We start from the raw sequence: 22,222 nt of genomic DNA on the forward strand, positions 1-22,222 counted from the left end.
CTTTCAAATATATGTTTTCATCTGAATTTACATTAGCACCACCAACTAGTTTGGTACAGCATAGTCCCAAACTCATTGCCACTGCATCTCAGCATCTCTCTTTATATAGTGTGTGGGTCCTTTCCACTTCCTTATTAATATCGATCGTACTGATATGCCTTACTCCAACAGCTACCCATTTCTCTCCTCTCTCTCTCTCTCTCTCTCTCTCTCTCTCACTCAAAAACTAAGCTTACAATCATTCTATGTTTATTTCTTTATAACGTCTCTTTCTGATCTCTTATAAGCTACCTCCAAAACAAAAACAAAAAAATTGCTAGCTTCTTCCCTTCTTTTCAATATGACTGATCATATATTTCTCTGCTTTATTGTGCTGATAATCGTTATGATCATCCTCCCTGCTGCTTCATCAAAGAGTGCTATACCGTCTCCTGGTTAGTATCCAAGTTACAAATTCAAGACCATTGATTTTTATCATGGATATAGAAATCTATGGGGTCCTCAACATCAAAGAGTAGACCAAAAATCTTTGACTATTTGGCTTGACAGCAACACTGGTAAGTTATTCGATTTTCTTGATCAACAATGGTATGTTTGTTTTAATGTCATATTACTCATCATAGTACACCGAAACAGGAAGTGGGTTTAAGTCGATTCAGCCATCCGGGTACTTCAGTACTGCAATCAAACTCCAACCTGGTTACACTGCAGGAGTCATAACATCCTTCTACGTAAGATTTGAAAATCCATCATGCATAATACGTATTGATTATTAGCATTATGTCCGTCTAGGAATTTAACAACTCAATCAATCGTTTCTGTACTTCTTTTCCTTTCCTTTTTTTGTTTCCAGCTTTCGAACAGTGAAGTTCATCCGGGGCATCACGACGAAGTTGATATCGAGTTTCTTGGGACAACACCGGGGAAACCGTATACGTTACAGACAAATGTGTACATTCAAGGAAGTGGGTATGGGAAGATTATAGGAAGAGAAATGAAGTTTCATCTCTGGTTTGATCCAACTGCAAATTTCCATAACTATGCCATACTCTGGAGTCCCAAGGAGATTATGTACGTGATCGAGTATAATTCATCAAATGTGATAATGACATTTTAGCAAAACATAGTATACATTAGGTTAAGTCTATAGGACCTATAATTAATAATGATCCAACTTTTTATTGCTCACTGATTCATTTTCTTGCTATGAATAGTAAAATGGGGTCTCATAGTATGATCACCATGTTCAAACTGGGTGAACATAACCAATCGCTTTGAACAGTAGATTTTTCTAGAAACACTAAACTTAATGACTCATGCTTACAGTTTCAAATACTGATCATATGGTGGTCTTGTGATACAGATTTTTCGTTGATGACATACCCATTAGGAGTTACCGGAAGAAAAGTGCATATACATTCCCCTTGAGGCCAATGTGGGTATATGGATCGATATGCGATGCATCCTCATGGGCCACTGAAGATGGCAAATACAAGGCGAACTATCAGTATCAACCCTTTGTCGGAAGGTATTCAAATTTCAAACTAAGTGGTTGCTCCGCCTATGCAAGACCCTCGTGCCGCCCTGTCTCCGCGTCTCCTTATAGGTCCGGTGTGTTAAGCCGAAAACAGTTTTGGGCCATGAGGTGGGCACAAAGGTACTACATGGTCTATAACTATTGCAAAGATTACAAAAGAGACCATTCTCTTACACCCGAGTGCAGGGCTTAATTTGTTTGGCCATAATTAATTAAGTTTTGTACTCTCTTAATAATCTACTCATCTTTCAATTAAGTGGCTACGTTTCCAAGTGTATGTAAACAGTAGTAAAAGAAGTGTTGAGCATCTATCTAGTTTCCCCAAAGAGAAGACAGAGAAATTCAAGAAACAAGGGCTGAACCGCTGAATGCATTCAGTTTTCTCAGCAATAGTTGAGATTTACATTTTGTTTTTGTTACTTATTATCATGTTTCCAAATTTGAATGAGAAAAGACATTGGAATTGAGTTTATTTTTCATCTTTCTGTCAAAGTCTAAGGTGAGTGTACACAATAAAAAGTGTTTTTAGTGCGTAGATACATATAATCTGAATCTAAAACTCATCGTACTCTGAGACGACGTTTAACCATTTGCTAAAGATTCCGTCGCAAATTCTCAGTTCGATAGAGATTCTTGACACAAAATGATGAGCATGGAATCTACGGATGATGAGAATAGAGCGAGTGAATAGCTGATTTATCAACACCGCTTGTTGTGGAAAGCTACTTGACAGAACATGTTAAAGAATAGAGCTTTGATATGCGCGTGAGGTCCACTTGCTTTCGGCCAGTGTCTAAATTCGCGTCTTCTGGTTTTATTTTACAAGCTGCTTCAAAGAACTATACACAGAACGCGCTTGTAAGGTTTCAAAGTTGAAAGAAACAGAGTTTGTGAAACCCAACTTTCAAAAACGGCAATGCCGCATACTTTAAAATTAAGATTGCCGTATAAGTTTATCTTGGTTAGATTTTGTCAAAAGGGGAAATGATGCATGTTCAACTAAAACATGAATTAATTAGTGCAAGAATAAGAAAAGACGGTATGGTCTTGTGATAAGACCATACATTCACAAAGGCTACAATGTATGTCATGTAAAATTTGTGGAAAAAAATTACAAAAAAAAAAAAAAATGAAAAATCGAAAAGTAAGAAAATGCTTCATGCTAGTCATTATCGGCTTTTGTTGTGAGTGTAGCTAATATCGATCGAGATGGCTGAGATACCGTCGATCATATCAGTTTCGATGTTTACTGGAGATGTCGATATTCACCGAAATATAGTGTCTCGGTCCCGGATGACATTCACCAAAATTCGATATCTATTACATTATGATTTATGATTTTGTTACCTCCTTCCGAGTGAACCATACCTTTAGATCATGTTTTTCACGATTCAAATGAGGCATACCAGTCCTAGTAGGGGCTGATATCATTTCATATGGGACAAAAAAAATCCTTTATAATAAGACTGATATTCCTTTTATAAATTGTTATGTTTTTACTCCTCACTGGACCAACTTGTTAAGGTCAGAACTCACAAGACCTAGCCTACTAGCATAATTCATGGAATGTTTCTCCGAAATTGACCGTAGCTCATAGAATTTTCTTCTGATTATTCATTTTTGTTTCCTAGTTTCCGCTTGTCATACAAGTTTATAATTCCGTTACGTGTTGTCACGGTCATGTTGACGAATGCATTATAGCAAAAATTAGCTTGGTAACCTTACGTGCTTGCTCAGGGTTTATGATTCATGCTTCATAATTCGCCAACCTCTTGACATTTTTTTGAGGTCCTAATTGTGATTTCTCTTTTCATGAATGCCCCACGATAATCTATGTCTACACGAGAACACAGTCAAGGAATGAGTCGAATGATAAGAAGTTGAGAAATGCCAGCTTAACCTCAATCTTAATTTATTTTGGGTTGAAGTTTGGAGTTTTTTCCAGGTAATGTCGGCAGGAAATTAAGATCAAATCAGCCAGTCGAGGTCAAGTTTCATGAATTTGTCAACAATTTTCGTCAATCAATCACCGCTCCATTCAAGTGTCTTTTCATGCAAATATGTCAATCTAGAGTCCTAGACTCCGATCGTATCAAATAATAAAGAAAATCTTTGAGCGCAATCTAGATATGATCATCTCATGCTTGAAAACTCCTATTATCCATTAGGTTTTTGACGTTTTCCGTTAACGGAATTGTCATTCCTTCAAAACTCCATCAGAATTTAATGCTCTGATGATCACAACTATTCACAAGAACTAAACGGAATTCAAGTGACATCTTGGAGTGGACCCTTTTAGGGACACAGGCCCTTCTGCAGTGGTCATATCAGCTTTAGGCTTTGTTCAGCTGTAACCATCACCCTTTCTTTCAAAGTATTTTTCGATCAAAATGAACTGTGGGTCCATTCATATTATTTTTATGATTGGGTCCCAATTTTTGTAAATTAAGGGCAAGGGAATTCCACGTGGAATTGTTCACCAATCAATCAACCATTTCTTTACAATTTTCATCAATTTAAGATCTTTTCTGTGTAATAATGGTTTTGACAATTATCAAAGAAGCATTCATTCGTACAAAGATCCAAACTCAGTCTTGGAGTATTGGCAAAGAGAGAGCCTACAGCTCTTTTGTGAAGATATCTTTGCCTTAAGTTTCTTAACTGATTGATTGAGCTGCTCCTGTATATTTATCTGCAATGTCAAGGTTCAATCATCATAAATTATCTTTGCTGAGTCTTTGCCACTAGGCAATCATGATTCTTGTTCCATTATTCTATTTTTAGTTTTTTTCCTCTTTTTAGGTAGGTTGCTGTTTCAAAAACGAATGAACTGTTTATAAGTTTGCCCTGGAAAATTTACACTTATGATATAATACAATTTGTCGACCTTACACCAAACCCGACCTTAGCTCAGTTGGTAGAGCGGAGGACTGTAGTTGTTGCCAACAGATAATCCTTAGGTCACTGGTTCGAATCCGGTAGGTCGGAATTTTTGTTTGCATTTTCATTTTTAGACTTTTTTTTTTTTTTTTTTTGTCAATCAACAAATTTCAATTTATTTAAATCAAAACGTGATTACATGATCGCTTATAAGAATAACAAAAGCATCAAGGTACAAGATAAAAAAAACCCTAATACAAATGAAGATATCAATTACAAAAATATTGCGAAGAGAAAGAGCCATATACCGTAAAGATACCCAATTTTTGTAAATGTAGTAGGGAAGGCAATTACAAAAACATCGCGAAGAGAAAGAGCCATATACCGTAAAGATACCCATTTTTTGTAAATGTAGTAGGGAAGGATAATGGTATAATCCGGAATCGATTCAGACCATTTAATCGGATTTTCTTCTTCTTCAATAAGAGATGCTCCTATAAAAAAGGAGTTATTTGCCCAAAATCTTGTAGATCCAAACGAACCCGGATGCCCTGAATCCCGTAGATTGAATATAGATTCTAAGCAATACCGTATTGGATTGTTGATGTTCTTGAATCGAGAATAACAAGTCACGAACCAGCGATCAAGGTTTGAATAAATCACCCTCAAAGCGAAGAGAAACTCGCCCCAAATGGCGAAGACAAAATCGCTCCAAATAGCGAAGAAATATGTCAAATGACATTAAAAACAAAAGAAATCTACTTTATTTGATTAAAACTTGAAAAGAAAAAGAAATCTTGCTCAGATCTGGTCCAAAAATGACCAAATCTGAGCAAGAGATTAATGGAGACTAAGAGTTTTTTCTTAGAGAGAAGAGGAAAAATAGAGGAGAGAGAATAAGAGAGGAATTTAATCTCTTTCCATGCTCCTTGAAGCGGATATGACTTATGATGCATAAATATGTTTTTTTGAATAGTCCAACAAGGCACGTAAAAGCCCAAGCCTAATATGAGTATTATGATTATTATTTTTGGAATTTTGATAAACTGCCCCACTTCCAAATTACGGTTTAAAAAGTTGCCCCCGTTATTTTTAACTTTTCAAAACTTCCCCTCAGTTACAGAATCCGTCAAAAGTCAAATATCTATTGGTCAACCAAGTCAACACGTGGTCAAAACTCTACCGAATTTCCCAGTCTATCCCTTGGTCTTTATGACCTGTCGAGAGAGAGAGACTTTCATTTTCGCTTTTATCTCTTAGGTTTCAGTTTAGCAGTGGCGATTGAGAGAGAGATTTGTAGATCATGATTGTTCTGCCATTTTAAATGAAATCGAGAGTGATTGGGAGACTTAACTTGGGTGTTTGCTTGATTTGAAGATGAACGAAAACGAAAAGAAGAAGAAGGTTGCAGACATGTTAGTTTTATCAAAACCCTAATTTTGATTTATTCTTTTTTATGATAATTTCTTCGTTTTGATGATGATTCTGTAGTTGAATGTTGATGTTTATGTTATTGCATGATGAATATTCTACTTTATTCATCTGATTTTGTAACTGTTATATGTTTATAAAGTTAGGGTTTGTTAGAAATTGGGTTTGGGAATATGTTAACAGTATTTGAATTTACCAATCAATTTGTTTGAGTATATGCTTTTGTTGAATTTATTTATGGATCTAATTTTAATTTGTTCTTCTTGATGTTGATTCAGTACACACGATCATCATGAGCTTAAACCGTTTGTTTTTATGTCTAGGTGAATCAATATTATTCTGCACTAATGATTGTAGTATCTGAAATACTATAGACCAACTAGTTAACAGTATTTGATGCATGCTATTGTTTATGTTTGTAATGTATTTTTTTTTAAATTTCTTGAATTTCGGTATGATTCTAATGTACTTTGTATGCTTATTTTTCAATGTTTCAGTGTAAATACACCATACATGGATGTAAATTGTTATTGTACACAGAGCCAGATTCAATTTCTATTGAAAAACCTGAACAAAGATGAATTGAGCTTGAAGACACTTGAGCAAAAGATTCACAGTAGGTTACAACTGGAAGATATTGAAACTGTTGATTTAACGTGGATGGAAAATGGAGTTGGTTATAGCTCAATGAGTGATCAGGACTGCTTCACATTTTGGGAGAAAGCTGAAATGAATTGTAATGGTTGTTTAGAATTACAAGTAAGGATACTCAATCCAGAATGGGATACTTTGCAGGCCATTATGAACACACCTGAGAAGACTAGAGTGTCAAAGTCACCATCAGTTCTAGTGAGAATAAACCCTAGACTGAAAGGTAAAGGAGTTACAAATTATACTTCAAAGAATTTGTTTGGTGAGACAGGTGGTTCAAGTACCAAACCAGTTGTACTTGATAGTGATGAAGATGTAGAATTGGGAGCTGCTCAAGATGAAGATATTGAAAATAGACAAAATGATGAAGACATTGAAGATGTTGGTGTATTTAATCATGATTATTGGGTAAATCAGGAAATGCTAGATAGAGAAATGGGAGCCGCTCAAGCTGATGACTATGTTGTTGAACTTGAGAACATTTGTGAGGATGAGTGCAACCCTGTAGAGGACAAGGACAATGTTGCATACTTTTCTTACTGCAAGTCTGACAATGCATTTGAAACCATGACTATTAGCTTTGGGGCAGCAATTAAAGGATGGCAAAAAGGTTGCAGGAATATTATTGGGTTTGATGCTTGCCATCTAACTGGTAAGCATGGAGGTGTATTACTTGCTGCAACAGGATTAGATGCAGAAAACAGATTAGTGTCATTGGGAATTTGTGTTTGCAAGTCTGAAACTATTGAGAACTGGATCCAATTCATCACTGATTTGAAGCCAGCAATAGATGGTCATCCTACGCCTCCTACCTTCATCTCAGATAGGCAAAAAGGCTTACTTGAAGATGTTCATGCTGTATTTCCTGGCAGGCCTCACAGATATTGCTGGAGGTATGTTGATTCCTTAGTGTCCTTGTATGTTCACTGCACCTTATGATTTTCTTTAGGTTTATTGATATGTTTGTATGAAATACACTGCAGACACTTGTATAAGAACTTTAAAAGTACTATAAAGGGCAAACTTTGAACAACTCATTTTGGAATGCTGCCAAAGCATACAAAAGGCATCATTACCAGGTAATGTATATTTCCAGGCTACTTTCATTTTTTTATATGTAAACTTTTTTGCTCGTCATATGTAAACATTTTCTACTGTCATATGTAAACATTTTTGAGTGTTATATGCAGCAACACATGGATGCTTTGAAGGCTGAAAATCCAGCAGCACATCAATACCTTTTAGATGCTGGTCCTGAGTCTTGGTCAAGAGCATTCTTTGATGACACTTGTAAATGTGAACACTTAAATAACAATTTTGGTGAGCCTTTTAATGCAATGATCCCGCACATTAGGGACAAACCTATCTGTAGAATAGGAATCCTTTATAGTCAGTTGGTGAATGCTAAATGGCATGAAAGGAGGCAAGAGGCTGAAAAATGGCCAGATGAAGGTTTGGTTCCAAAGGAAATGAACTTGATAAAGAAGATGTGCAAGTTAACTGGTCATTTTGATGTTAATCCATGTGTTTTTGGAAAACTATATGAAGTTACATCTGTTCACAATTCTATTTTCATTGTTAATCGGGAAGAAAAAACATGTTCTTGTCTTCAATGGCAACTGAGAGGGTTTGTATGCATGCAGTCTGTGCATTGAAAGGATACATACCAAAATGGTATAAGTAAGTTCACTTTATACATTTGTTTGTTTGTCTTTTTGCTCTTGTTAACTATTTACTTTTTGTGTTTGTTAACCATCTATTTTTGTTGTTGAACAGGTACTGCTCTCATTATTACTCTGTGGCAGCATTTAGAGCCACATCTGGAACCATTGGTTGATGTCAAAGAATGAGTCAAGGTAAGCACTTTAAACTAGATCTGAAACCAGTAAAGCACTATCTTGGTAGTTGTACATTTAATATTCACAATATTCTTCTTTATATAACATATATGATTCCTTTAGGGTTTCATTTTTCATTTTCCTTTATTGTTTGGTTGCAGGTAGAGATGGAGCTAAACCCTTTTAAAAGTGCCAGGAAAACAGGAAGGCCTAGAGTTAAAAGAAGGAGGGCATATGATGAACCTCCACCACATCCCAGAGTCTACAAATGCCGCAGGTGTGGGATTGGAGGCCACAACAATAGGGGATGTTCTGGTGGTGCAGTTGGGCAGAACTCTAAAGCACCTAGACAAAGAACTCAAGTTGATGGTGCAACTCTCACAAGCTTTGATAAACCTGCAGCAACCTCTTCAAGATCTAAGAAGAGGAAATCATATGATACTCCAGGTGCATCTACTTCAAAACCAGCTGTAACTAAGAAGCAGAAAGTTTCTCAAAATTTCAGAAATGTTAGATCTGTTAAACAAATAGTGAGCCAGACTATGACAGATCCTAAAGGAAAGACAAAGAAACCTATCAAGGCAAAGAAAAACTAAAGCTGCAGTTTTTTTTTTTTTTTTGTATCTTTTATGAATGGTTAATTTGTGAATTTTAAGTTATTGTAAGAATGTAACTGGTTTTGAACTTTGGTCTGTTTGAACATCTTTTGTTATGACAGGATATGAAATGTAGTAAACTAAGTTCTTAAAGCAACTTCTTACATACTACATATGGAGGTTTTTTCCTAATTGCTTACATATGGCAGCCATTTGGGTTGCATATTCTCTAGCCCTGACTTTTGCAGCAATGTAGGGGGCATCTGAAGCCCATCTAAAAGATTCACAATCTTGACAGGAAAGGTAAGCTATATTCTTATTGTGTTGATTTTTGCACTTCTTCAGTATGAGTTTGGATTTGCAGGTTGCAGAAAAGCAAACCTGATTATGCAGTGGACAATCATTGTAGAAGTGGTCTTCTTCTCCACAAGCACAACAGCTTTTTTTTGATGGTGGCATAATGTCATTGGCTTTACAGTGGTCTAAAGCATCTTCAAACCATTCAAAGTAACTACAGGTTGGTATTATGCACTTGAAGAACATTTTTTCATGGTTTTTAGTTGTTGTAGATCTAAGTAATGCTCTCACGCCAACACATGGAATATGCTTGCACCTAGAATACATCCAAGGACAGACTTGTGTGTCATGATTTCCTTGTTTACACATTGCACAATCAATCATGCCTTTTTTCCCTTATTCTTGATGTTGCTACTACTTGGAGATTCATTCTGACCACCACCCATTTACTTGTTTGCGTTTTCTAAGTTTGAATTTGATGAGTAACTTAAAAAAAAATATGGTTTAATTGATATGAATGAATTAGGGTTCTTCTCTAGTTTTTATAGGGTGGAGAAGATGAAGATAGCCGTTTTTTTTTGTCAGCTTAATCATGGTCGTTAATTTTTGTGTGCACAAGATCATGCCACGTGTTTTCTGGCCATTATGTTACCTGAATCCGTGTGAGTTGCACGTGCGAAGAATTTCCAGCCTTGTTACTGCTGTGTGTGTGAAATGCACGCTCGAGGGGTGTATATGTCATTTGTAAGGTGCCAACTGGCACTTAACCATCCTAACAAGCCGTTATCCGTTTTTTGAAAAAAAAAACGGGGGCACTTTTTTTTGCTATATCAAAAGTGGGGCACTTTATCAAAATTCCATTTTTTTGTGTTTTCTTCCTTTTTGTTTATGTCTTCTTCTTTATAGAGATTTTCTATGCGCTTTTTGTCGTTTCTTTGTGATTTCAATGGAGATTTTGGGTGGAAGTTTGAGTGTGGTGATCAAGATTCAAGACTTTTGGGTATATTGCTCTCATATTTTTATGAGAAAATTTGTTTTTTCAAGAAGTTCTACCCCGCATTTTAGGGGCGACCACGAAGGAATTAGGGGCGACTTTTTTATTCCCATCCAAGAAAGATGGCTATAGGGTGTCTTAAAAATAGAAATTGTCTATATTGTCCTCCATCTTCATATTAAATCTAACCCTATATCCTTTATTTTCATAATCATAACATTTCTCTTCTTCTTCTTCTTCTTTATTCTACCGATTGAATTTTTTTTCATCGTTTTAATTTTGATTGAAACGAAATATCGTCGATCAAACTTTAGGATTAATTGTTTAATATCAAAACCCAAAATTCATTAACCTTAAAATTGGAACTTAGAACATTAAAAAAAAAATCGAGTTAAACAAACAAAACAGATAAATGATAGAATTTGTAGTAAAAAAAATCCGTTAAACAAACATAAACGGATCAATTGCTTGAAATCAAAAAATTGATCGGAAACTTTTCTAAGATTTACAGTTGCAGAAACATAATCGGTAGGTATAAAGAGATTTTTATCTACCGATTATGGTTGATGTTCTTCATTTCTTAAGAACATAAACCATAATCGATAGGCAAAATAGATTGTTATCTGCTGATTTTTTTTACGTCAAGAACTTCAATTTTCGGTGTTAAAATTTGAGCAAAATCAGTAGATAAAATCCACCCGTGACTACCGATTGTGAAAATTGATAAATTCAAAATTCCATTGGTTTTTGAAAATTTTGAATTTGGGGATACTATCACAATCGGTAGGGAATAAACATTATGAAACTATCGATTGTACAATCGGTAAATGATAAACATCACGAAACTACCGGTTGTGAAAATAGAGAAATTCAAAATTCCACTGGTTTTTGAAAATTTTGAATTTTGGAATACTACCACAATCAGTAGGTAATGAACATCAGGAATCTACCGATTGTACAATCGGTAGATGATAAACATCACGAAACTACCTATTGTGAAAATAGAGAAATTCAAAATTCCACTAGTTTTTGAAAATTTTGAATTTTGGACTAATACCACAATCCGTAGGTAATGAACATCACGAATCTATCGATTGTACAATCGGTAGATAATATACATCACAAAACTACCGGTTGTGAAAATAGAGAAATTCAAACCTCCAATGGATTTTTGTAAATTTTGAATTTGGGGCTACTATCACAATCAGTAGATTATGAACATCATGAAACTACCGATTATGTTTGCGTGGAGAATTTGAAAATTTAAGGATATTAGCAAAATCAATTTTGGGGCTACTTTGTAATCGGGAAGTTAAACGAACTTCTTTTACTACCGATTATGTTAGTTCATTTACTACCGATTGTAATCGGAAGTTAAATATGTTTAATTTACTATCGATTATGTTTATGTAGAGAATTCGAAAATTCAAGAATTTTGGCACAATCCAATTTTTGGGCTACATTATAATCGGAAGCCAATTAAATGTCATTTTCTACCGATTATAGATATATTTTGGCTCAGTAGTTTACAATCGGTAGATACGGTACTCCGTTATCTATCGACTCTGGGTTGTTCATGGCATTCAAACTAAAAATAAAAAATAAAAAAATTCCTCTATAACAAATTTCTCCCGATTGTAAATGTAACTACCGATTATTAAGTGTAGAATCGCCGTTATAAAAATGGGAGATAAGGGGTGGGTTAATTTTAGGTTTGGGTGATCCTATTTTGTTTTATTAGTCGCCCCTAATTCCTTCGGGGGTCCCCCTAAAAATACCGAGAAAAAAACCCTATCAAAATGGTTGGATTATAATCTCAAAACCAATCTTTCAATCTTCGGATTGCTTGGTACTCTTGTTGGTAGTTCGTTACTTCTCTTCATGAATTACTCTTTGTTAGTACCTTTTAATTATATTTCCATTTTTGATCTTGATGTTTTTGAAATCTCTATTTTATCATGAATTAAATTTTATGAGATTTATCTAAAAAAAGAAACTTCAACCTATATTTATTAGAAAATGGGTCATTCGTCCAAATATTTTTAAAACATGCTTCAAATGGACGAATAAAAATTAATATGGGTGAAATGGACACTAAAAAAATAACAAGGATGAAACTGGATTCATCCTGACTTAAACTTAAAAAATAGTAAGGATGAAATGGATGCATCCTGATGTAAATTAAAAAAAAAGTATTTGAAAATGGGTAGGATGAAATTGTTTACATCCTGATTATTTTTACATTTTTGTCCATTTAAACAGTATCAAAATCTAAATATCCTTTTCACCCAGAAATTGTTGATTTTGATCTTTTTAACTAATTTTGTGTAGATTTATGAGTATATCTAGGTAATGTCTATATATACTACATTGGTGCTCGGTGCATAGTTAACTTCTCCTGATAATTTTTCACCTAACATATGATGATAAAAATTGATAGTAGCCTGTATTTTTTTGTTAGGATACCTATAACCGTTTGAAACACTAACTCATACACACCACTGATAATCGAAATGCAACTGTTGAACAAAAAATGAAAAATGCAAGCCCCAAAAAACCAAAGTGAAAGCCAGAATTTTAATATTTACTTACCCATACACACTGATGGCATTCTTATTTTCTTTCTTTGCACCCTTCAATTCTCACTCATCGGTGAAAACAAAATATAGATATTTAATGGTTAATTTGTCGCAGCTTCAGGTTTTTCAGTTTGTTGGCATCAAACTGAACCTTATCTGCACGGGTTTTTCAGTTTTTCAGCTTGGTACCAACCAAAACATTTGGCTTCGGCTCTTCGGCAAGGCCACCTTGCACACGATAACCATGTATGTTGACATTACTCCTCTCATGCTTGACCCTAGAATTTCACTGCTACGACTAATATCAGTACTACTTGGTACACATGATTTCAAGCCTATATATCACATTAACTGAATTTGCAGTTCATATTAGGCTGCTACTTCTGCTGTTGTTGCATGGTTCACCTCCAATTTTTTCCTCACTTAATTGGATTGTTGCTTTTTCAGCATATCATGAACCTGGCATCGGGCACCCTCACTTGAGCTAGCCGACGTGTTACTGCTAATTCGCGATAAATTCAGTAAGGCATATCATGTATTTATTTTATTAATTTCTTATAGTATGTAAGGATACGTATTGAACAATAAAACTCAAAGATGTGTGTAGTTTTGCCTCAAATCAAAATAGCATACCTCAAATCTAATATATGTGTCTGCTGATATATTCAGTAGAATGCTAAAATGGTAAACTCAAGAAATAGAATGGGACAATGTATGATGACCAAATCGAGAATAGTTGACATTGGCTAACACTCAAAAATAGACTCGACATATTGAGAAGACATAGTTCTGTCGACAGTGTTAACAAATACGGAAAATGGATTATTTGTCCAAATATTTTTAAAACATGGTTCAAATGGACGAGTAAAAATTAGTATGGGTGAAGTAGACACTAAAAAAATAGCAAGGATGAAACTGGATTCATCCTGACTTAAATTTAAAAAATAGTAAGGATGAAACTGGATGCATCCTGATGTAAATTAAAAATAAGAAAAAGTATTTGAAAATGGGTAGGATGAAATTGTTTACATCCTGGCTATTTTTACATTTTTGTCTATTTAAACAGTATGAAATCTAAATGTCCTTTTCACCCAAAAATTATTGATTTTGGTCTTTTTAACCAATTTTGTGTAACAAATATAAGGCTAATAGTTGGTCTTCCATCGTTAAACACAATGTCACCTATTGCAAAGAAAAAAAATTCACATGGAACTTCGTTACCTTCTGCATCAAAAACTTGTCTAGTGAAAGAACTGCAAAACTGAATTTATCTCCATCAGGTCTACTCCCAATCCCATTAAGCGATCAAACTTCTACTAACACATATTGCGGGTAAAACGAGGCGAACATCAATAATTTCATTTGTAAATGCCAATATTTTCCCATCCTCATTTCTAGTATGGACAAAAAAAACCGTGTGCAACTAGCTCCAGATTTCCATTATCGCTCACAATAACGTTATGAACTGTGATTGATTTTTCTTCTAATATCCCGAAACCCCCTTCAAACAAAACGGAGAAACAATTAAAAGATCACCCATATTCCATAAGAAAAACATGAAGACGGCTAACATCGCAGTTGTATTCAGATGAAGTGTAAATTCCAAAAATGTAGACATTGGTTTGACATAAGTCTACGAAATGGGCAACAACATGTACAATAATAAGTAGTCACACATTTCAGCTAAAACACAATGTAATAGGGTTCTCAGTTACGAGGGCTAAGGGTGAAACTGAATATACTACCTCCGTCTCTAAAAATAGGCAGGTTTGTGTATAAATTTACAAACCTGCCTATTTTTTAGAGACAAATAGACAGGTTTGTGTCTAAAAATATACACACAAACATGTTTATTTTTTAGAGACGGAGGGAGTATATATTTTTGAACTGGGTATTACTCGGTAGCGTCAAGCCATTCTTGATGGGCAAAGAGAAAATGCAATAAGATATCCGGTTAGTGTTCCTGAGCTCACTATAAAGGACGTTGTGTACATGGTTCTGGTAACATAATACTTCAACACAGCAAAGGAAATTATTGCATCATGTAAAATTTGGAGTTTGGGATGTTATCAAAAATTTGATAAAGAAGCATGCTAGGAATGTTATCCTTAACACAGATTTGACTAAAAAAAAGTCAGGGACGAATATGTTATACTTCCAACAATAATTCCTTAAAAGGCATATTATCCTTTAATGATTTTGGCTAATAGTAGGAAGTTAGGAATAACTACCTGTTATCTATTTATTTAGCATGTGTAGAACATCATCAACAATTTTAGGACTCATTGAGAAAATTAATGTCTTTTAATAACTATTAGAGCACCATTCGGTCGTACTCGCATGTTTTGCTATCTCAAGCTTGTTGTTAATGTTAGATGAACAAAACTATATCTTGATTTCTAATATACTAAAGTCAAGTCTCGGACTAGGTATGGAGGTTGGTAGTTGAGTATCAGACATCACTGAATAACCCTCGAAGACTGAAGATCGACGAAGACATTTGGAGAACTTCATCAACAAAGAGGTATATGAAAACTGAACCATTTTATTTACTCACATGCATTATCATTCTATCATCAGACTATGTTGTGTGACTTCTAGTAGATTTAATATTGCAAAGAAGATATTTCAAATCAATATTGTCTTGTTAAACATCTCGTAATATTATTTAAGCAATGGATATTCATTGGTCCTTAGCAATCTTAGTTCGTAATAATTTATTCTTCAAGAACTAATATTTGTTATATGGATCATTTGAAAATTTCCCAAGCAATGATATTTTATATCTATGGCAAATGAGAATATTTTAACATCAAAAGAGAGTGTATCAGAACTACTGAAATATGTGCTCAGGGTAGGTTGGCAAACCATCTCGCAAACCATCTCGCAAACCATGGATATTTGAAGTTCTGTAATATAGGTAGGTTCACGAACCAAGTTCGCGAACCGTAGAATTCTGAATGGGACAATTCACGAACCCGTTCACAAACTGTGGTGATCTGAATTTGTGAAATAGCCAACGGTTCACTAACCCAGTTCACGAACCAATTCACAAACAATCTCAGTACGTATTAGCAGATAATCAAAGACTGTTTTAATAAATATGTTTAACATTGCTATGACTCTCATATATACCTCTAAGACATCTATGATCTCTAAAACACCTTGTGTATGTGCATCATGATTCAAGTCTTAAGTGTTTAAATGAACACAATATTGCTTTCAAGTTCAAAAGGCATATTTTCCAAGAAGTATCATTGTACACGGTTCCGGAACCCGGGCCACAATATATATTCTCCTATGTGATTTCAAGATAAGTTTCACATGCTTACTTGAAAACCTAACTAGTGTTTCATCTAAACAGAGAAAGTGTTTGCTTGATTCTCAAGTTATCTTAGCTTGAATTCTAAGCAACCCTCAATCTTGAAAATATATAAATAGAGAGACTCATTCAACTGGAAATTTAGTCCCCGACAATTCTGTGTCCTAGTTGATTGCTAGAGTCGTCCTCTATCGACCTAGGTTTCCTTTGAGAAATATAATTAGGTCCACGACTGAAAGACTTCACTTGAGGATTCGTGAAGCCAGGTCCGACTATCTTTACCTTGATAGTTAGTGTATCCTAATCTTGTTCATTATGTTATTGAGGTTTTAGTAATCTCTTTCAGGAACGAGATAGATAAAAATCGCAAAGTTCTCTCCGTCTCAGACTTTGTGATTCCTCAAGATAGATATCAAAATACGATTCTTAATTGATTAGTTCACGATTGTTCTCAAGAGGTGGTTAAAAATCCAGGATTCCCAACTAACTAAGTGTAAGTGTTCCGGGATTGTGAGGTTTGATAGCTTTGTCTATTGCAAATAGATTTTCAAGCCTTCATCTAACCGATCTAAATGGAAATCAAATAGTGATATATGTTAGAGGAGGATTGGTAACAAAAGTCTTAACTTAGACTGAAGCAACTCTTAGGCTGTAAAGGACGTCAGCTAAGGGAATCAATTGCGTAGATACGTAAGGAGCACGACCGAAGCTATATTGTTTGGAGAGTGAATTCGGTCTCATTTACATTCCAATCTAAATTTTGATAGTAGGCCAGTGTATGTAGCGGCTTAATACAGTTTGATGTTCAAATCTGGACGATTTCCCATGGTTTTTCTGCAGTTGCAGTTTCCTCGTTAACAAAACTTCTGGTGTCTTGTGTGTTTTCCTTTCCCGCATTATATTGTTTATCTTTATAATATGAATAACACAAGTAGTACACATTCAATTATAGTAGATTAAGTCCATATTGGTTGTGATCGATTACGAGACTCGTTCTTTTTGAATTCACATCTTGAAAGATAGATAATAAGTTTCATACTTGTCATAATTACGATTTGATTATTTAGATACGACTAGATTGGTCTTGGATATTGATTTTTTAGAACGTCCAAGTACTCCCGTTAATAATCAGGTTCATGGATTCCTGAGTCTAGACTTTCTGATTTAGAAGAGTTACCGATATAAACTCTCTATATATATTATCAAGGATCATTAAGTTGGTCTACTTTCAGTTGTATTAGGTTTTGTCCATACAGGTTTTGAACGATAATGTTGACGGTGTACTTGGTACCCTCTCCTTTTCAGTAATGTAAATTACTTACCTGCAAACTAAATGATAACACAAAGTTTTGCAGTGATGATTGGAGATTAAGATATTTATAACGTAGCTAATCAAGAGAATATATGAGAGGAAAAAAGTAAAAGACTGGTAGTTGCACATATAAAACTTTTCATATAGTTCTAAACTCAATTCAAAATCATTTTATTTCATGCACAAAGATCGGTTAACGCTCAACATTAATCTCGATCATACACAAATAACACAAAAAATTGGAGTTCCGAATAAAGGAAGGGAAGAGATGAATACCAATGGGAGGGATTATTTTAGGTTGTGCATGGTGTTTAGGGTTTTAGTGTAATCAAATTTCACGGTAAACATTTACTTAAAGAGGATTAAAAGCAGGTCGTCGATGTGAGGTGTTGTCTACTCACACTAGGTTACGCGACCCTGTACAATTAAGTACTAGGTGTAAAGGAAGTGTAATAATTTTTAAGCGTAGCAGCCAATTGGAGAGTGAGTTTCCATCACCAAATAGGAATTCCACCAATTATACTTTGCCAAGTGTCCTCACCATTACTCCTGCTTCAGAAAAGGCATATTTCAGCCAATAAGAAGCGAGGGTTCCATCATCCTTCATCGTGAGAGTTTTATTTGTCAAGGCATTTAAGGGGAAGATACGTATCTCCTACTAGTATGTAATTATTTTATCTTCTACAATAAATTATAATCCCTATTTAGGTGATTATCAAAATATTTTTTTATATATTTTAGTTTGCATATTTGATGGTCTGTTTTAGGCAATTAAATTACTTGTTATATATCTCCATAATAATTACATATCACCTTCAAAGTGTTTTTATCGACTGTCACAGTCGCTTCAAGCATACATACCAGGAAGATATACATCAACTTGACATAAATTTATCTGCCCATGAAGATCCCATAGCAACGAGATATGATCGCATTCCGATGTATAGCGAAAATTACTCCTTTATTATATAATCCTTTGTATAACAAACAATCTGTTAAATTTTAGTTAATACTCTAGAAGATTCCATAAATTGGAAAAAAATAAAAAACCTAATGACCGGCTATGTTTTGGTTAACAACTTAGATTGTCATTGATAGCCGCCTAGGTTATTATTATCGACCTAGCCAATGCAAAAGTTTTAAAACGCAAACTTACAATTGTCCAGGTAGGAAATAATAACGTAATCGATTCTAGTACTCCAATTTTCTTTTAGAATAATTCCAGTTACATAATCAGTTGGTTACGGTCATAAACCTAACTGATTATGCATATCCCAAAGAGTTGAAACCTATTATAACTATCTATATTATCATTGATGACTTGTAGCCATTTGTGGTGGTGGTGTTCAAAACTAGGTTTTAGATAATGACCTGACCAATTGTGTTCGTTTTCTTAATTAAACAGTTGTGGACGATATTATTTAATTAAAAAGGACAAAGTACTTAGTACACCACCAATTTTTTGGTACATGAACATGTATAGACAAATATTTATGTAATTAATACATATAGATATCTATAAAAAATCTTTGTTATTGATTGTAAATCAAGGTCAACCTAGTATATAATCAAACTGTTAGAGCACTGCTCGGTCGAACTCGCATGTGTTGCTATCTCAAGCATGTTTGTCAATGTTAGTGATCAAAACTATAAGTCTTGATTTCTAGTCTACTATTAGCGAAGTCTTGGACTAGGATAGAAAGTGTAGTTGAGATCAAGACTCCATGGCGATCATCATACAAATACGAAGAACTACTCAAAGAACTGGTGGAACTTCATCGACTAAAAGGTATGTGGAGACTTGAACTTATCTACCACTCAAAGTCTATCTACTCTATCTCCTATCTTGAGAGAAAATTCGTTTTGCTATATAGACTTTGATTATACACATTTGCTATTTCGAGCCGAGTTTATCTCGCTTATCTATTTCTCGAAAAATGTGTTGGTAAGCTTTCGCTTTGGCCAAGTTCATCTTTACTAGTGACGAAAGTCATGTTAAGTTTCAATCACTTGAGAATCACTTTGACAAAAAATGGTTTGTGAACAACAACTATATAACGTCCTCTAAGAATGTTTCAATGATTGAAATGAGAGTTTAGATTATATAACCATTGTTGGATATAAGCATTATGTGATAACTCATACATGTATAAGTCCTTATTCCTTGAACCAAAGTATGCGTACTTTGTTGATCAGGAAAACCAGAACAGAGTCTGTGAACCCAGTCCGCGAACCCAGTCCGCGTACTGTCGGAGGTTCTCTTCCCGAGAAAATCTGCTGGAGTTTGTGAACTATTTATAAACTTATTCCGGGTACTTAAGTCCGCGTACCAGACCGCGTACTAAATTTGGTTATTTTCTAAAAAACGATTATTCGTGAACTTAAACTTATATAAACTAAGGAATGCAAGTTTGCAAACCGTGGCTATAAAGTTCATGAATCGATTCGAGTGAATCAAATCGTTTTTGTTTCAATAGTGTCTATTATAAAGATCTAAGCAATTGAACAACTCTCTAACTAGTTCATTTGAGTTATTTGAACTAGTTGTGGTAAAGAAGAATATGGTTGATATGAAAGTGTTCATATGGATAACCATTTGGTTAACTACTATTGAACCAACTACATGTACATGTTTGGATACGATTACACAAACCTAGATAAACGTGCATTTCATTTTTGTGTAACAAGCTAAGTTTCGATCTAACGGTTGAAAGATATTAGCTTGAATCTAATCAGGTTTTTATTTAACGGTGAATATTGAATGTTTTGTTACTAAGCTAACATTGATTGCAAACCCTGATTTGAAAGTCTATATAAGAGAGAACTCTAGCAACTGGGAAACCTAATCCCCACACCTCCTGTGTGATACTAGTTATATTAGCTAGAGTCGATTCTCCTTTAACCTTAGGTTTCTACCGAGACCATGTAGGTTAACGACTTGAAGACTTCATTGGGATTGTGAAGCCAGACCGGTACTACTTTCTCGTAGTTGTGTGATCTGATCTTGTTGTTTCTATTGTACTAAGTACAATCGTAAGGATTGACTTGATATTGATTTCTCCGATAGGAAATATATAAAAGTAGTCACAAACATCTTCGTCTCATTGTTTGTGATTCCACAATATCTAGTTTCACCATCATGCGATTTAGATTATTACGAGGTGATTGATAATACTAAGATGTTCTTTGGGAATATAAGTCCGGTTTATCAATTGTTCCTGTTCACCTTGATTTATCAAAAGACGGAACAAAAACTCGTAGGTATTTTTGTGGGAGACAGATTTATCTATTACCGTACACTTTTCTGTGTGATATAGATTTTTCTATTAAAGTCTTCGACTTTGGTTCGTAGCAACTCTTAGTTGTGGGTGAGATCAGCTAAGGGAATCAAGTGTGTAGTAGGAGCGCAACTGTACCTTGGATCAGTGTGAGATTGATTGGGGTTCAACTACAGTCCAAACCAAAGTTAGTTTGTAGTAGGCTAGTGTCTGCAGCGGCTTAATACAGTGTGTGTTCAATCTGGACTAGGTCCCGGGGTTTTTCTGCATTTGCGGTTTCCTCGTTAACAAAACTTCTGGTGTCTGTGTTATTTATTTTCCGCATTATATTTTGTTATATAATTGAAATATCACAGGTTGTGCATTTGAATCAATCAATTTGGAAATCCAACCTTTGGTTGTTGATTGAAATTGATTGATGATTGAACATTGGTCTTTGGTACCGTTCAAGTGATTTCTCTCATATTCAATTAGACTCGCAGTTTTCTATTTGCTTGAGTAAGTATTGAATCGAGAAAGACAGATATAACTCTTTGATATACTTTCATTAAGATTGAGTCTGACTGTCTAGTTGATTCTCTTAAAAGTACGTTGGAGTTATTCCATACATATTGCTTATCGAAATATTGGGTGTGGTTGTTAGACCCCCGCTTTTTCACGAACGGTTAAAAGATCTGATTTCCAACAAGACAAAGTCCATGTACGAATTCGATAAGAATAAGTCTTGTATGATCTTTAAAATTGATCAAAAAAATATCTAGGTTTATCACGTATTTCTTGTGATGTTTCAATTATACAAAAAAATAATGTAATGGGTAAAATAAAAAATACTAGACACCAGAAATTTTGTTAACGAGAAAACTTGCAATCTAGTAGTAAAATCCCGGTACGTCGTATAGTTTGATGTCCACAAGATATTAAGCCGCTACAAACACGCCTACTATCAGACTTCGGGATGGTACATAATTGATATTCGAATCAACCCTTTGATAAATTAAGCTTCAGTCGTGCTCCTTAAGTCCCCTGGATCTCACAAAATCCTATGCACTTGACCCATCACTGACATCCTTTACAGGCCTAAGAGTTATTTCATCTGAAGTGAAGACTTCAACTTTCCTGCCTCTAAAAGGAAGTTTATTGGTTTCCTTCAGATATGTTTCAATCAAGGTAATGGAAATCGGTTTACTTTGAGGATATTCAGCAGAAATAAGATATCAAATAAACCTAATAATTAGGATAACTTACTCTCTTCAGAAGATTATAGAGATGCCTAATCGGTTATACCTCACGAAATCATCCGATACAAGTTTAGATATCAATCAGCTTGTGGAATTACAAAGTCTAAGACGAAGGGCAATTTGTAATTTCTATCAATCTTATTCCCTAATCAATATTTATTGAATGGTCATATACCAAAAGATATGGACCTTAGAATAGATATAACTACGACGATCAAGATAATATTCTGGATAACAAAGATCTATCAGGTAAAAGATGGTTTAACCAG

The 22,222-nt window shown here is 34.6% G+C and overlaps 1 non-coding gene and 1 pseudogene across 1 annotated transcript; both read left to right on the forward strand.

Moving 5' to 3' along the window:
• The first annotated feature begins 200 nt into the window (after positions 1-200).
• LOC113293049 lies at positions 201-1,987 on the forward strand (annotated as a pseudogene).
• Positions 1,988-4,436: 2,449 nt separating this feature from the next.
• TRNAY-GUA lies at positions 4,437-4,525 on the forward strand. The gene is given in 2 exon segments: positions 4,437-4,473; positions 4,490-4,525. It is a non-coding gene; the product is annotated as a tRNA-Tyr (tRNA).
• The last annotated feature ends 17,697 nt before the right edge of the window (positions 4,526-22,222 follow it).

This window comes from Papaver somniferum, chromosome 7, assembly GCF_003573695.1.
Source record: "Papaver somniferum cultivar HN1 chromosome 7, ASM357369v1, whole genome shotgun sequence".
NCBI lineage: Eukaryota > Viridiplantae > Streptophyta > Magnoliopsida > Ranunculales > Papaveraceae > Papaver > Papaver somniferum.